This window comes from Microtus ochrogaster, chromosome 8 (genome assembly GCF_000317375.1).
Source record: "Microtus ochrogaster isolate Prairie Vole_2 chromosome 8, MicOch1.0, whole genome shotgun sequence".
Classification (NCBI taxonomy): Eukaryota; Metazoa; Chordata; class Mammalia; order Rodentia; family Cricetidae; genus Microtus; species Microtus ochrogaster.
Genome location: NC_022015.1, coordinates 8274203 through 8287812, shown reverse-complemented (window position 1 = coordinate 8287812; position 13610 = coordinate 8274203). Strand labels below are relative to the sequence as shown.

General features: G+C 43.2%; 1 protein-coding gene across 1 annotated transcript in view; it reads right to left on the bottom strand.

Moving 5' to 3' along the window:
* The window catches only part of Nucb2 (nucleobindin 2), a 35677-nt gene that overhangs the window by 20014 nt on the left and 2053 nt on the right, over window positions 1–13610 (bottom strand). The window contains exon 2 of the mRNA XM_005351041.3: window positions 9770–9937. The gene's annotated coding sequence lies outside the window, so the exon portion shown is untranslated. The remainder of the gene's footprint in view (window positions 1–9769; window positions 9938–13610) is intronic.

Sequence of the window (13610 nt, the reverse complement as noted above, 5' to 3'; positions counted from 1 at the left end):
ATACACAGACAGAATATTGTATACATAATAAACAAATAAATAAATATTTAAAAAAAAAGAATAAAGAGCATGACTCGGACAGCACATGTGTGAATTTATCCATAATCCTTCAGATAGAGAACTTTTAATCTCAGTTTTGCTTCGCTGTGGACTTCTTCCTCAAACTCTGGAGGTGGCTTTGAAGAGCTGGACTCTCAGGCTACTGTTAAGTGGATAAAGCAGAGGTCTTTTCTGGCACCAAATCAGAAATACCAATAAAACTGCTGTACTCAAACCAACTATATAAAACTACTAGGTTCAACAATTTACAAAAACCTTTCAATTAAACCTCTACTTGAACAGGGCTTATGGAGCAAGCCTAACGTTATAACTGGTAAAGCAAGAGGCTTGGGTACCAGTGCTCATACACAAAAGCCAACCGCAAGACCAGCATAGGATGACTACCAAAGGGAGTTCCTATCAAGAGACAACTGGAAAAGAGGTAAATCCAAGAAAATGCCACACTCTGGAAACAGGCTCTGCCCTAACTCCTGGCTTGCCGTGGGTGGACAAGAGCAATGTGTAGGCTGAGAAGATAACCGGCCTGCATTCATTCTGGGTTCCGTTTTAGTTTTACACGGCTCAGACAATTCATCATGATATGCCATTCAAAACCAGAGGCTATTTTGCTCTTTAGTAATTTTGAAAAGTCAAAGATTGAGATTTTTTTTAAGGAGAAATCTGTGGTTTTAAAAATCAAATACAATGATAAATACAATCAAGAGCAAAAGGGACATACATTATACAGGTCAGTCCAGGTAAAATGCCCGCAGTAGGCAAATCCCGAGAGAAGGAAATTATCACTGCTCAGGGTTGAGGGCATGGGAGAAGGAAGCAGAAGTAAAGGCTACTGGAGAAAGGATTTATTTAGAGGGAGGAAAATTTGTTAAGGCAGATCGAGGGGACAGCTGTACAACATCAGAGTGTACTAAACAGCAGTCAACAGAACACTTTAAATCGAGACAGATTGTAGCTCAGTATGGGGATACATGGAGGATAAAGCAGAAAACCTGTCAGCTTGAGGTCAGTCTGGACTACACAGTGAACTCCAGATCAGTGTGAGCTACACAGTGAGATGGTGTGTGTGTGTGTGTGTGTGTGTGTGTGCGCGTGCATATGGGCCCGTGTGTGTGCCTCTGTGTATGTGTGTGTGTAAATTACATGATATAAAATCATTTTTCAATTTTTTTATTGGTACCTAGAGGTAAAGCCATGGGTGCTGGGAACCGAATTCTTATATTTTTGGTTGTGAGTCTAGCCTTTAACGGCTGAGCCATCCCTCCAGGCCTCATTTTCAATTTTACAAAAAGGGATACTGCAAAAAATTCCAGCTAAATGTTTTTAATGTGAAGAAAAGATAAAATTTGTAACCCATGCTTGGCATCTATATAGCCATGCTTTATACCTTTGCATTGTCTAAATTTTATATTCTTAGCAATTTCATCTTTAGTTCTGTCACTAACAGGAAAAAAAAACATGATCTGCTTTCTTCATAATTGTCTTGATAATTCTTTTAATTTTTATTTAAGCATGAGGTTATATAAATTTAAGATCTTCTAGCCTTTTACTATTTGAGTGACTTTGTGTCTCAATTTACCTTAGGCCAATTTTACTTGAAACCAGCACTGCTAAGCCAGTTCCATTTCCTATTTGTGTGCTAATAGATAAGATATGCATGTACACACACACAAACACACACTGTTATGTACAGCTGACAACCTCTGCCCCTTTTGTTGTTATTTTATTGTGTCTGTGTGTGCACATGTGCCACCATGAATGTGTGACGGTCACAGGACAGCTGTTAGGAGGAAGTTCTTGCCTCCATTATGCGAGTACAATCTTAGCCTCCTTTTTTTAAAATTTTCTTCCAGATTTATTTATTTTATGAGTGTTTTTGCCTGCATGTATAGCTATGCACTACATCCATGTAGCACCAGAGGAGCTCAGAAGAGGGAGCTGGATCCCCTGGAACTGAAGTTACAGACAATTGTGAGCTGCCATGTGGGTTCTGAGAACCAAACCTGGCTCCTCTGCAAGAGCAACAAGCGTTCTTAACTTCTGAGCCATCTCTCCAGCCCCATCTGCCTTCTAATTCAAATATGTCCTGTTTAAATTTACTCAGATTACTGATTCTGTTCTTATCAACTTAATACATGATTCTTTAGCTTAATAACTTAGAAATTAGGGACTGCCTTTCAGTTAATTGAAAAAAACTGATTGTCCAGGTGGTAACAGCAACACAGGCTTTACTACCTGAATGTCATACACTTTGTTGCAGGCTTTCTTACTGGCATAACCTCAGACTTTTCACATTATTGCTATGTCTTGCTGGTCTGCTCAGTGCTCCATGCCTGCCACCATAGCACTCAGAAGGCTGAGGCAGAAGGACTTGAGAGGGTTTAAGGCCATCCTGGGCCACAGACAAGGGGCTGCAGGCACAGTTCCCTGGTGGAGTGCTTGCCTGGCACACACAGAGCCCTAAACTCAATCTCCAGGCCTACCAAGGAAAAAAAGCGTTATAGTCTGGCATTCAAGTATTCTTCCATAAGCAGAGGAAATGAAGCGGCTGGGTGAGGCAAACACGGCTGTGAGAGGAACAACCTGACCTTCTCATTTGTGGGCACTAACTGCTTTACCAGACGGTGGACAGGAAGCTAGAGCACAGAGTTGTATTACTCTACATTGTGAGACACAACAGAGTTCCCTACGAGAAGACTGAGCACAGCTGAGGGCAGCAGAAACTGACTACAGCCCCGAAGTGTTTTCCCAGGTACTGGCTGATGTGACAGATGTGCCCATCACTAGAGCAAATGTCAAACTGTCAGCAGTGCCCCCCTAACACGGAGCAGATGTTTCACAACTTCCAGCAATGTGGCTGAGAATAGAACTCAGGGGTAGAGTGTTTATCCAGCACGTGTCCGGCAAAGGGCTTGATCCCAGAACTGCAGGACGAGGGGGCAAAGCTGATTAGGGTCAAGGAGAAACACTGACAGACTTCTGATGCTCTCTCACACGCCTCAAAATAGTAACACTGAAGTGAGAAAGAGACCAGCATAGGAGAACAGGCTTTTGCTTTTTGAAACAAGGTCTTGCTATATATAGCTCAGGCTGGCATCGAACTCACAGTGACTCTCCTGCCCCAGCCTCCTAAATGTTGAGATTACAAGTATGCATCAGTGTACATAAATTTTAAAAACATTTAAAAATGTTTATGTATTGTTTCTTTGTTTTTAGAAACTGATATAAACAACCAAGAATGACTTTGAACTTCTGATCCCCCTGCCTCTACCTTCTGGAGTGCTGAGATTATAGCTGTACACTGACATGCTCAGCTTATGCAGTAGTGGGGACTGACCCCAAAGCTTTGAGGATGCTAGGCAAGCACACTGCAGACTGAGCCACGTCCCAGGCCATTCCCTTCGCTCCCAGGCCATTCCCTTCGGTTCCTGCAGACTTGTTTATTGCTCATTTGTATCATCCCATACAAGATATTTCAGCGGTGACTGTGAATATGTCCACAGTGCAAGCCTCTTTTCGAGAACACTGAATCCAGTGGGTCCAGCGCTTCTTCTCTTCAAGTGGGCTCTCTATCCACTAAACTGAATCTCCAGTCCGTGAACGGTTTTTAGAGCACTCCACTGAAGGACAATCAGAAAAATAGCTGGCCAAAGGCACTGATACATTACATCTGAAACTACAGGGCAGTCTCCCAAAGTTGTTACAGTGTGCTCTTGTGGGAGAGGCAGCGGCACAGCTAAGGAAGAGTGGCTAAATCTGGGCTGAACGCTGAAGAACCTGACCCAACCTGCCGAGCATGTTAGCTTAGCTCCTGAAGCGTTCTGACATCACGTGAGCGAGCAGTTAAGGAACGAGACGCCTGGGAAAGAGCACAGATTGGCGGTGTTTCTCCACAGCTGACAGCTGTCGGTGCTTTCGGTTAACAAACCGTTTAAAGAGTTTGGGGAAGAACACACAGCTGAACGCAGTCTGCCAGCTTATGGTCACACCAAGAAAGTTCCAGCACCAAAGCGTGTGAAATCGAAGTTATAGGATTAGCAGAAACTTCCAGGTGATGGGGCCTGACAAGAAAACACAGGACTAGGGAGATGGTGCAGCAGTTAAGAGCACTGGCTGCTCATCCAGAGGGCCAAGGTTCAAGGCCCAGCACACTAACAGAGGAGAATCAAAACTGCCGGTAACTCCAGTGCCCAGGGATCTGACACCCTCTCTGGCCTCCTTGGACACTGCCTGCATGTCATATACAGACATGCAGGCTAAACAGTCACACATAAAAGGAAAATAAATACATCTTTTTATAAATGCTACACAAAATCTGTATGTCTAAATTAATCTTTAAGAGCTTTCAGTAAGCAAAATGGAACTGTGCATGCTACGGCTTGTATGGCTGCCCCTGTTTTCACTGGCAGCATTATTTTTCTACATGTCATACCGCCATGTGTCCATCCTATCAATGAAACACAGAAATCCCAAATGTGAAATCTACCATCTCCTTTAGGATTTTCTATCTACCTTACCTTTTAATATTCACTGCCTCTCATTTCTTATTTCATGTGGAAATCAGCAATATCGTGCAGAAGCTGGTTCGCTCCTTCCACCACCTGGGCCAATGAACGGAACTCTGGTCCTCAGGCCTGGCAGCAGCGCCTTTTCCTGCTGAGCCATCACAACAGTCCTGCCTACTTCCTTCTGATCAATGAACCATTCTCGCCGGCAGTGGTGGCGCACACCTTTAATCCCAGCACTCAGGAGGCAGAGGCAGGCGGATCTCTATGATTTTGAGGCCAGCTTGGTTTACAGAGCAAGTTCCTGGACATCCTATCTCAAAAAGTAAATAAATAATAAAAACTAACGACAATGACAACAAAAAAAAAAAGGAAGAAAGAAAAAAGCTACTTAAAACATATCCCTCATTAGATTTTAATCTCTTCGTGCTCATTCTAGATATAACTAGAACAATTAACTTAAAACATTGCTTAGGTCCTTAATAAAGACTCGATAAATGTCAACGGTCACTGTCCCAGAAGAAATGGAAAGTGTCCACGTCCATTAGGTGGAAAAGAAATCTCCTGAAACACCAACACAACGTCAAAAGTGACAGATCCATTTACAGACTGCCATCAACTGAGAAATGTATGAATTTCTCATGGGAGAGCTGAGGGAAGGGAGGGGTAACCCAGTCTCCTCCCCTGACCAGGTCAGTAGGCGTGGCCATCTTTCCTTTATCATTCCTCACAGACCTTGAAGAAGACAATGTGCCAACTGCTGACCAGCAGATGGAGCCAAACATTACAGGCTAACACTAAACTCTCTAAGGGCAGAACAACCTGAAATTCATTCAACTCCCTGTACAGTCCAGGCTGGCCTCAGATTCAAAACACTCCTGCCTCCTCCTTCCCAGTGCTGAGCTCACAGGCAGGAGCCACCAAGTCTAGTAGGATGCAGTATGATGTGACTTTTTTTTTTTCAGATTGCCTTGAACTTACTATATAGCCAAGAATGACCTTAAACTCCTGATCTTCCTGCCTTCATCTCCTGAGGGTTAGGACTACAGGCGTGCATCTCTGCAGCCAGTTCATAAGGTGCTGGCAGCTGAACCGGGGGCTTGGTACATGCTGGGCAAACGCTTGACAAATGAATACATCCCCAGCCCCATGATAAGACAACATGAAAAGCATGAGTCCAGGAATCAGAGCCTTCCCCTAGGGATCCAGTAAACCCAAGACAAACCTCCCAAGTTCCAAGTCCAGAAAAAACAAGTCAAGGCTCTGAGTCACACACAGAGCCAGATTTCTTAGCTGTGAAATCACTCAAGTAGTCAAGCAGTCATCCAGTTAGTATAAACTGTGCTGTGTGTGTGTGTGTGTGTGTGTGTGTGTGTGTGTGTGTGTGTGTGTAAGAGAGACAGAAAGACAGAGAGAGAATACTGTGTGGTGGCATGTGTTCACATGCAGGCCAAAGGGCTGGGGCTACAAGTACATAAGGGATCCTGCCGAGCTTTTACCTGAGTTCTGGGGATTTGAACTCAGATCCTCATGCTTGCACACCAAGCCTTCTTATCCACTGAGTCATCTTCTTAGCCCTGCCCCTGTCTTTAATTTTTTTCCCTCCCTTAATCCTCTCTTTTGCTCTTTTTTAAGGTTGAAGTGTGTTTTCTTCAAACAAATGTTTATGTGTTAAGTACCCACATCAGATATTACAACAGAAAGCAAAGATAAAGAGGACAGATGCCTCCTCACTGTGGAAGCCTTTAATATAGTAAGAAAGGCAAGTGGTTCAATAAGCAATTTGGGGGAAAGTTACTTTAAAAACAATACACAAAACAGCCATTTTTCTATTAATGAAAAAATTGGCAAATTCTATTTATTTATTTATTCATTGAGTTTTGTAAATGTGGGTGTTTTGCCTGCATGTATGTCTATGCACCGTGTATATGTAGTACACACGGAGGCCAGAAGAGGGTGTCTGATCCCCTGGGACTGCAGTTACAGCCGGTTGTGAGACACCATGTGGGTGGTGGGGCTCGAACCCAGGTCCACTGGAAGAGCAGCCAGTGCTCTTAACTGCCAAGCCATCTCTCCAGCCCTGAAAAAAAGAATTTTTTTAAACTAAGCTGAGAGCCCAGCATGTAGTAGGCTAAGACATAGAGATGGTATGAGTGTGAGGCTAGCCTGGACTACAGAGTAAGACTGTGTCAAACCACCAAAGCAGAACGAAAGCTGAGATATTAAAGTGGTATTCAGGGATAGACACAGTCTGATGACTCAAATATCAAACGCCTTTTAAATCCAACGAGGAGGCTCCAAAAACACTGCAGACGGGAGAGAGCTTGCTTAAGAGTTATGGGACTGCACAAAACTAGGCAATGGTGGCTCCTGCCTGCAATCCCAGCAATAGAGAGGAAGAAGTTGAAGGGTCAGAAGTTTAAGGTCATTTTCAGTTCCACAGTGAGTTCGAGGCTGGTGGGAAGTTGTTAACACCATACCTGGCCATGCCCAAGTATTAAGAGGAAAAGGACAAGAGCTTGTAAAAATGTAAACACACTTCATAGACATAAAATCTTAATCTCTCTTTATCTCCTGCCTATAAACACTAAACTCCTGAATGACTCTTTAGATCCTTCCTCACTTAAATTCCCTGAATTGCTGTTTCATTTTCTCAAGGTTGTTCATTTCAATTCACTTTTTTACACCAAAACAATGACAACTGAACCTTGTACCCCAGGCTAGCCTCCAACTCCTATCCTCCAGCCTCTACCTACCTCCAAAGTTCTAGGATTGCAGCTGTGTCCCACAACACCTGGCCATCTGAACCATTTAAATGACAGAATAGGGTGTATGTAAATGTTTACAAGAAAGCTTTAGAAAAAGAGTATTGGCATGTCTTGAGGCTACAAATATGTAGAGAGGATTTGAGGAGCATTGTGAGGCCCTAATTTCAGCTCTCTAATGCTGCCCCCCAAAATGGTATACTTAAATTATGCAAAGGCCAGTAGTGAAAAAAAATTTCATCGATAGGTTAAAAGCTAAGTTAAACAATCAGCTCCTTTCAACCAGCAAAGCAGGCAAGCAAGTGTGCTGTGTGACCATCCTGAATGCAAATACACCAAGAAGGGACACACTTAATCACAGTCGCTTTTGATGACGGGTCAGGTGACACCCTTGGAAAAAGGTCTCTATCATCCTAGTGTCTGGCTTACGTAACTGCCTGCAGCTGGATAAATGTCAGCTCACGTCTACACAGCCATCAGTTGCACAACAGAAATCCACTGAGCGTGTATGGGTGGTTGTTTTTAAATAACCAGAACGAACCTCCAAACAAGAGAGAGGTGCCTCTGTCATGAATCACGGAATGAAAGAAAAACAGAGCCAAGCACCTGGGCATAGGCCGGGAATCACAACACCAGAGGCAGGTTCGTTCAACACCCTGGCTGTATTTTAAGTTCCAGCTAGGGCTATATAGCAAGATTCTGTCTCAAAAAAAAAAAAAAAAGAAAAAAGAGTTAGAAGGAAAAACCAGTAACCCAAAAAAATAACAGAAAGGTAATATAACGAACAGACTATTTCTTTCTCTAGGCAGTAGTCAGGCCGGAGGTCTGCTCCCATCATTGAAGTCACTGCCAAGGCCCCAAGCTCAGAGGCGAGAGGAGGAAGCCCCTCTACCTGAGGCAGAAACTCCTGGTCCCCACTGATATCCAAGTTTTTCCTTCCTTCTCAGTGGTACAAACCCCACTTTATCGAGGGTAGTCACATATCCAGCTATGCTTCTTTGAAGCCTGAGCTTTCAGTTGAGAGAGTCTCCAAAGAGACAGAATGCATTTTTCTTTGTCTTTCTTCTGCTGCCTGGAACCCCACTGTGACAGTGGAGGTCTGGCAGCCATCTTTGATTTTGAGAACTATGGGAAACTTAGGGGCAACAGATCAAGAACTAGGAGATTAGGTCTCTCAGACTACTTTATGAAGTCACTCTGCCTATTCTGAACTATGACTTCAAGAGATATTTTAGGGGCTAGAGAGATGGTTCAGTGGTTAAGAGCACTGCCTGCTCTTCCAGAGGTCCTGAGTTCAATTCCCAGCAACCACATGGTGGCTCACAGCCATTTGTAATGAGATCTGGTGCCCTCTTCTGGCGTGCAGGCATACATGCAGACAGAATACCAAGAATACTGTATACATAATAAATAAATCTTAAAAAAAGAGAGAGAGAGAGAGAGAGAGATTTTAGGGGCTAGAAAGATGGTTCAGCCCGAAGAGCACTGGCTACTCTTCCAGAGTATCTAAGTTCAGCTCCCAGCATCTATACAGCTGTTCAGAACCCCCTGCAACTCCAGTTCCGGGGATATGACACCCTACTCCAGTCTCTGGGGCACCAGGCACATACATGGTGCACAGACATGAATGCAAGCAAAACACACATGCACATAAAATAAAATTTAAATTTAAAAACAATTATTTTACAGACTAGAGAGATGACTCAGTGCTTAAGGGAACACACTACTCTTGACCTAAGTTCCATCCTCAGTGCCTATGTTGGGTGGTTCACAATGGGGTCAGATTCCTCTGGCTTCTGAGGGCACTCATGGGAACACATACATGAGTACACACACACGTACATGCACCCCCACACACACACACACTAAATTAATTTCATTTTTAAAAAGAAGAATGACTTTAAGCCAGATGTGGTGCTGAATACTTGAAATCCCATCACACAGAAGGCTACGGCAGGAGAATTGCTGCCAGCTCAAGGCCAGCCTGGGCTACACAGTGAAACTCTGTCTTTACTTCCTCTCTGCATCTCCCCCCCATAAAGAAAGTTCTTTTAAATGAGAAAATAAATTGTGTGTGTTTAGGCCACCACTGTGTCTGGGTTATTTCTGGGTTATTTTGTTTTATTGTTGTTTGTTGTTTTTGTTATTGTTTGGGGGGGTTGTTTTTGTTTTTGTTTTATTTATTTTTGGTTTTTTGAGACAGGGTTTCTCTGTGTAGTCCTGGCTGTCCTGGAACTCACTTTGTAGACCAGGCTGGTCTCAACCTCACAGAGATCCACCTGCCTCTGCCTCCCAAGTGCTGGGTTGTACCACTACCACCACCACCATCAACACCAGGCTTCCACTACGTCTGTTCCATGTTGACTTCCCTGTACTTTATTCTCGTTGGTGGCAGTAGCTGTTTTTGTTTCTCACAAAGACAGTTCTTAACCAAACACTTACCTTCAGGACAGGCTGGGGGTTTTAGCTTTTTCTTTTTTTTCTTTTTTTCCACAGATGAGGCCACTGAGATCTCAAGTGGTAAGATGATCTATACAATATTAAGTCTGTGGAGAACAGGACTTAGCTCCTTGTCCAATGTTTTTCTCTTGGAAAACTGACTCTTGGATTCTAAATGGAGAGAGAGATTAAATATAACAATGAATTATAAACTTATCCTTATTCAGTAGGAACAGTACACAAGAATGCCTGCTATTATATACATAGTATACAATTAGTAGGAAAGAAAAGTATCAAATTAGCAGGGCAAGGGAGCCTGTGCCTTTAATCCTAGCACTGAGGCAGAGGCAGGAGGAGCTCTGTAAATTTGGGGCCAGCCTGGTCTACAGAGTGAGTTCTAGGATAGCCACGGCTATGAAGAGAGATTCTGTCTTGGAAAATGGAAAAAAATAAATAAATAAAAGAGAAGGGGGAAGGAAGGAAAAAAAGGAAGGAAAGGAGGGAGGAAGGGAGGGAGGGAGGGAGGGAAAAGAAAGAGAGAAGTATCACATTTTTATGACCTGTCAGTTTACTGGTAAAATAAACAGTCAAAGGCCAGAACAAACAGATTCTATTTACAATGCCTAAGCTGCCTGACACTGGCCAGAACTCAAGATAAGAGCATTAGTTTTTCTCACCATAGACATAGCCTATACGACATAGACTTCATGACACAGAGAATGGCTGCCATGTATTTAAATGCTTAGGGAGAGGCACTCTTTGAAAGGATTAGGTGGTGTGGCCTTGTTGGAGGAAGTGTGTCAATGGGGTAAGCTTTGAGGTTTCAAAAACCTAAGCTAAGCCAGGCCCAGCGGCTCTCTCTTGCTGCTACCTGTGGATCCAGATGTAGAACAGAACTCTCAGCTCCTTCCACAGCACCATCTGCCTGCACAGCACCACACTCTCTACCATGATGACAGTGGACTAAACTCTGGATCTGTAAGCCAGCCCCAAGTAAATGCTTTCCTTTGTAAGAGTCACCACAGTCCTAGTGTCTCGTCACAGAACTAGAACATTGACTAAGACACAGGGTAACTTTTTCTTTGTTTTTTTTTAAACATATTTGTTTTTATTCTATGTATATGTGTGAGTTCCTGCATGTAACATACATGTGTGCCACCTGGTAGTCCTGGAGGACAGAACTGGAGTTATAGGCAGTTGTGAGTTACCATGGTGACAAAAACCCAGAGCCCCTGAAAGAGCAATGAGGACTCTTAATCTCAAGCCATATCCCCAGCCCCAAGAGCAACTCATTCTGTTAAGTCTCTAGCTGGGAAGTCAGGTATGGTGCTACCCGCCTGCTGATCCAGCTGGAGGGAGAAAACAGGAGCATCAAGGCCATCTTTGGCTATATAGTGAGTCTGAGCCCAGTCTGGGCAAAATGAGACTGTCTCAAAAAAAATTAAAAAGTAACAAACTCTTCTTCTTTTAACTTCTACAATTTCTGTGAGGTTTTCACATAATGCATTCTGTTTCTGTCCATCTCCTCCCATCCCAAATCTGCCCCAAACCAGACAAACAAAACAAACCAAAGCAAAACATAAAAGAAGAAAAGGGGGATTGTCATGGAAGAATTAGCAAATTCTTAATTTTAAGTATTTCTTTATACTTACCACTACCTTAAAACAATTAGCTTGGAGATGGGAAGATGGCTAAAGGGCAAAGGCACTCACCAAGCTCAACACACCTGAGACTCAGAACCCAAATGGTAAAAGAGAACCGACTTCTGAAAGTTGTCCTCTGACACGGTACACACATACAAAATAAACATTAAAATATTTCAATTAGCTTGACCCAGTTTACAGGTCTGTTGTTGTTGTTATTCTATTTTATGTGCATGTGCCTATTTATCTTTATGTGCACAATATGCATGCAGGTGCCTGTGGAAGCCTCTGAAATGGAAGTTAGGCAATTGTGAGTAGGTGTGGGTTCTTCCAAGCGCAGCAAGTGCACTTAACCACTGAGCCATCTCTCCCTGCCACAGAGATCAAAACCAGTGCATTCCAAAGACTCAAAGCCTTTTCTGAAACCCTACTACATACAAGATACACATGTCTAAGTCTTTCTATGAAGTTTGCAAAGAAAAGAAGCAAATCAAGCCTCTTCCAATTTTAGTAACAGATATCTGTTTAGGCGAATATGCAGGTTAAATTTTGTACATGACTCCAATACAACACTGATGAGCATACAGAGGGAAATTCCACATCACAGCACAGCATGTTAAAAACAAACAAAGCTCGTTGAACCCCAGCCTCATTCATTGGTTTGCCAGTTACTTCCACTTTCCCTACTCCTGCCCAGGAATAGAATGGATGCTAAAGCAAGAGCTCTCTCCCGAGCTGGATCCTTAGTCTGTGACTTGAGTTTCTGAGCCTTGACTTTCCTAACCATAAAACTGAATGAAGCTGGGCATGATGGCTACAACCTGTACTCCCAGAATTCAGGAGGACTGCCTTAAGTGTGAGGCCAACCTGGGCTACATACTGAGTTCCAGGACAGCCTGGGCTACATAAAACATGCCTTTTAAAAAACTAAATAAGATTAAATTTATCAAATTTTATTAATAAAATATAAATTATTTTCAACCCATTTTAATTTTTTAAACTTTTATTCGTGTGTGTGTGTGTGTGTGTGTGTGCGCGCGCGCGCGCATGCATGCACGTGAACCTATGCCTGAAGAGGCCAGAAAAGGGTGTCAGATCTGCTGCACTGGAGTTACAGGTGGTTGTGAACTGCTGGACATGGGTACTGGGAACCCAATACAGAGCCTCTGGAAAAGTTAGCATTCTCAACTGCTGAGCCAGCTATCCAGCCCACATATTATCATTTTTAAGAATTCTTTCTTTATTTTTACTTATTTATTTATTTACTTCATGTATATGGATACAAGGTCCATGACATTCACATAGAAGTCAGAGGACAACCTGGAGGAGTCGGTTCTCTTCTTCCACCTGGCCATGGTGATGGGGATTGAACTCAAATCATCAGGCCTGGCAGCAAGCACCTTTACCCTCACATGCATCTTGCCAGCCCCTTCAATATATGTTAAAAAATAAAAATAAAAAACTGGCACTTGATCCTTCCAGCTCCCAAATACTCAAAGAAACATTTTGCAGACACCAGCCACTAAAGGGTCCTTAGACAACAGGACACCATTTTAACATTTATTATTCTACCATTTGGCTGCAAAGACATACAAAACATACCCCAAAACAAAGACACTAGAACAAATGCCCATAATTAATAACCACTGATTTGAAGTGCCCTAACTGCCTTCTTGGGATTTCATTTCCAATTCTATTTAGGGAAGACAAACCAACTTGGCACAAAGCAGGCTGAAAGCTGGGCTTGGTGGTGCACATCTATAACCCCAGCACGCACGAGGCTGAGACTGAAGGATTGCCGCAAGGCCCAGGCCAACCTGAACTACACAGAGGGTCTGAGTCTATCCTGTCTAAAACAAACAAAAAAAAAAAAAGTATTCTGAAAGACTATACAAATTGTGTGAGAGTTGGAGAGATGGCAGTTGGGGGCGTAGGGGTTAAGGAGATGGCTGTCAGTAAACTGTTTGCCACGTAAGCATAGGACCTACCTGAGTTTGAATCTCAACCACTCACATAAGGAGCCAGGCAGGCTGCGTGCCTATAATCCAGCACTAGGGAAAAAGAGACAGGAAGATTCCCGGAACTCCTTAGCCAGCTAGTCAGGCCACATAGGTGAGGTCCAGGTCTCAAAACATAAGGTAGAAAGTGATAGAGGAACTGAAAGGCACCTCTGGCCTACACACACACACACACACACACAC